We start from the raw sequence: 4023 nt of genomic DNA, 5'->3' as shown, positions 1-4023 counted from the left end.
AGGAACAAAACCAGACTTGTGGAGTGTTGCTGGTGCTGAAACAAAGCTTGCAGCCACTCAGCAGAACGTTATGGTATGTAATCAAGTGATGTAGCTGAATCCTGCAGCTATTTGAGATGGTCAACCAATGTTGACTACAAACAATCAGGAGAAATAGAATCAAAAGACATCCATTTTCTATTGATGCTAGGGATCAGAAATCACAGAGGTCTCAGAGTGCAGCTTTAGCAATAAGCAGAAAGAGATTGTGGATACAATCTCCCTCAGATGTAGAGAATTTAAAACAAAAAATATAGTAAGCATCATGTTATATACACACATATACACATATAGTCAGCTGTACAGGCTGTGCCCTACTCCTATCAACAACCTGCCCAGAATATACACATGGAGGCTACCACTACCTTTGAGCCCCTTATGAAGCAATCTTTTCCATTTTCTATTAAGTTAGACCATATGAAATAGAGAACCCTTTTCCTGCATCTGTAAAACTAAAATGTTGTCGTAAAGCCCTCAGGATTCTCAATCTTTGACGTAAAGAACACTTGAGATCACAGGAAAACAAAGCATCATCATAAATCAATTTTTTTACATGCTTAACTTAGACTCCGGTGAAACTGTTTAATGGGAGAACACTAAAAGGCCAGAAATATGAGGCATATATTACTTTGACACTCTAGATTTGTTTTAACCCCAGATTGAAATTAGACATTATTTTAGAGTGGGAAAAGCCATTAAAGTTGATTTTTGTCAAATTTATATTCAGGCCACAGATGTTACCATGACACTTGATTATTTTGGTTTATGGGGAAAATTAGAACAGAATGGTCACAGTTCAACTGATATATAGCCAGTCTGCAATATTATTTCATTTTTTTAAATGTGAGACGTGATTTTGATAATTGAAAGGATTCCATAATAGAGAGACTGGCTTAGTAGCTTGACAGGAAGATCTATAAAATGGAGGTCAAGTTTTTTTTTTAATTATTACATTATTTACTTATTGCCAAGGAACCTAAATTATATTCCCAACTTTCCATTACTTAGCTAAGAATACTTCATATATATTTAAGATTTTAGAGATAAATAAGGAGGATGTGGGTTGTCTTATACATTGCATTTCATAAACACGCAGTTAACACTTTTAAATTTTGTATTTAATGTGGAAGCATGTTAAGCAAAATAATTTTTTGTTTCCTGAATTCACAGCATCAAATATTTTCCTAATTCTAAATAATAGCATCCCAAATTAATTTTTCAGCTAGAGTCCAATATTATTTTATGAAAAAGAAAACAAGTAGCATGTTAAACCATTTTATAAAGTAGACTTTGTCTTCAGATATCATGCATAAACAAAGCCTTGTGACTTGTTGGTGCCAGGAATTAATTTACCAGTAAAGCAAAAAACCCTTCAATGTGTTGGCAACACTCTGCCTCTGGCCTTTTAAATTTTTAATTCCTTTTATTAATTATATTAATTCCTTCCACAATACCACTAATGGCAGAAGTAAATCACGCAAAAGACTCTTTAGCCACTTTCATATGTCCATCATCCTCAATCCACCTCCATGAGACACCGGTATAAATTCATGTCAGATACTTAACATTCCTCTTGGGCCACAGGGAGATGAGAAAATATCAAGTCATGGTAAATGACTTATGGCTCAATATGGAAATACTGAGTATGATATGAATAAATGAGACAAGTCCAAAAATGATGAACTGCTGGGAGGCTGTCAAATTCATTGGATTCATCTATGATCTTCAGAATAAAATGTATTTTTCCCAAAAGGAATCTTATTCTTCTATCTTTCAAAAACATCACAGCCAAGTTAAAAAGGGTAGATATCTCACAACAACCAAGAACTTGAGTTAAGACTCTTTCAAGATTGTCTATTATAAATTCTATCCACATAGATGAGGAAATTCAAGCTCAAACATTTGCCCTGGGTTCCTAGGGATTTTTACCAGCACTCTTTCTTAAAAAAAAAAAAAAAAAAAAAAAAAACATTTTTTATTGTTAAATGGGCTTCCCTCGTGGCTCAAATGGTAGAGAATCTGCCTCCAATGCAGGAGACCTGGGTTTGATCCCCGAGTTTGGAAGATTCACTGGAGAAGGGAATGGTTACCCACTCCAGTGTTCTTGCCTGGAGAATTCCATGGACAGAGGAGCCTGGCAGATGAGAGTCCATGGAGTCACAAAGAGTTGGGCATGAATGAGTGACAAACACACTAACACTATTCCGTGCATAATCATACATGCATGTATATTCATTTAAACAATAATATTTAAAAAATAAGCACCCATGTACCTCCCTCACTATGTGTGAAATAGAATATCACCAGTATAGACGTGTGGAGAAGGAAAAGGCAACCCACTCCAGTATTCTTGCCTGGAGAATCCTGTGGACAGAGGAGCCTGGTGGGTTGCTGTCCATAGGGTCTTACAGAGTCAGACACGACTGAAGCAACTTAGCATGCATACATGCAATGGAGAGGGAAATGGCAACCCACTCCTGTATTCTTGCCTGGAGAATCCCAGGGACAGAGGAGCGTGGTGGGCTGCCGTCTATGGGGTCGCACAGAGTCAGACACGACTGAAGCGACTTAGTAGCAGCAGCAGCAGTAGTAGCAGTATAGACATGAAGTCTCCAATTCCTTCTATGATGGGATCCCTTTCTCTCCATCACTGGTAAGCTACTAGCTCAAATTTTTCTTTCCTTTAAAAAGTTTACCATTCATGATACACACATACCTATGGTTGTTTTGGGTTTTTTGTTTTTTTTTTCACTTTTTTAGTTTTTTTTTTTTAATCTTTTTTTTTTTTTTTTTTTTTTAGGAGTGACTGTATAGTCCCTGGAATTCTCCAGGCCAGAATACTGGAGTGGGTAGACTTTGATTTCTCCGGGAGATCTTCCTAATTGAGCCCAGGTCTTCCACACAGCCTATCCCATCTCCAGCAGATCTTCCCAACCCAGAAATCAAACTGGGGTCTCCTGCTTTGCAGGCGGATTCTTTACCAACACAGCTATGAGGGAAGCCCTTAGGAATGACAGGGAGTTTCTTTATTTGGAAGGCAAAAATGGTTATACTTCATGGAAGGCAGAGGCTGTGCTAATAAACGCTCATTACAAAGCTGTTCTGACAGGGAAGCTGCGGAACTTCTCAGGGCTATCCACCGCATCCCAAATCTGAGTTGGTAGCAAGTATAAATCTGAAGAAAATCCGTGTGTCCAACAAACTGCAACCTCAAGAGCTCTTATCCAGGGGAAATCAAAACGTGAACATTCTTCTGGTCTCCTACTCCTCCATTAAGTAAATGGGAATGATTTAGGCAATGAAATTCATGACGAGGTACAGAATGATGCTGGCAAAGAGAAAATCACAAAGCCTCCCTCCAGCGAGATACCCAGGAAGTTCATTTTGCTCTGTGGGTTGGTCTGTATTCTCAGATTACCTCTAAAATGAAGCTCCCCACACAAGAGATGAAGCTCAGGAGGAAAGAACTGAAGGGGAAGGTCCCCATGAGGACACAATACCCAAACTACAGTGCCCTGGTCAGCAGTGTTTAGGGAGATATGCATCCAAGCGCTTGAGACACAGAGGAAGAGAACGCAAGGACTCCTCTAAGAACTGCGAGGTGACCGACGGCACTGACACCGACACGACTACAGCCTCAATATTCCAGCCCATGCATTCCAAGCTTCTAGCGGACCTAACATATGCAACTATGTTTGCTATTATTTAATTTTACTCATTTTGTCATTTACATAAATGGTGTCGTTTCACATGCATTCACCTGTCACATTTTTTGCTTGGTGTTGCTTAATTTTGACAAACGTTTTGATGTGTGTGATTACAGTTAATTCATTTTCACTGTTGCAAGCCATCCTGTTGTGTGTGCACGATAAGTAACTTCAGTCATGTCCCACTCTGTGCAACCCTATGGATGGTAGCCTGACAGGCTCCTCTGTCCGTGGGATTCTCCAGGTAAGGATACTGGATTGGTTACCATGCCCTTCT

General features: G+C 39.0%; 1 pseudogene; it reads right to left on the bottom strand.

Annotated features, from left to right (window-relative positions):
- Positions 1-3330: 3330 nt before the first annotated feature.
- Positions 3331-3693, bottom strand: LOC138089931 (dolichyl-diphosphooligosaccharide--protein glycosyltransferase subunit DAD1 pseudogene; annotated as a pseudogene).
- Positions 3694-4023: the final 330 nt, after the last annotated feature.

Source organism: Capricornis sumatraensis, chromosome 13, assembly GCF_032405125.1.
Source record: "Capricornis sumatraensis isolate serow.1 chromosome 13, serow.2, whole genome shotgun sequence".
NCBI classification, from domain to species: domain Eukaryota; kingdom Metazoa; phylum Chordata; class Mammalia; order Artiodactyla; family Bovidae; genus Capricornis; species Capricornis sumatraensis.
The sequence above is the reverse complement of the archived record's forward strand: the minus strand, read 5'-3'. Positions and strand labels throughout refer to the sequence as shown.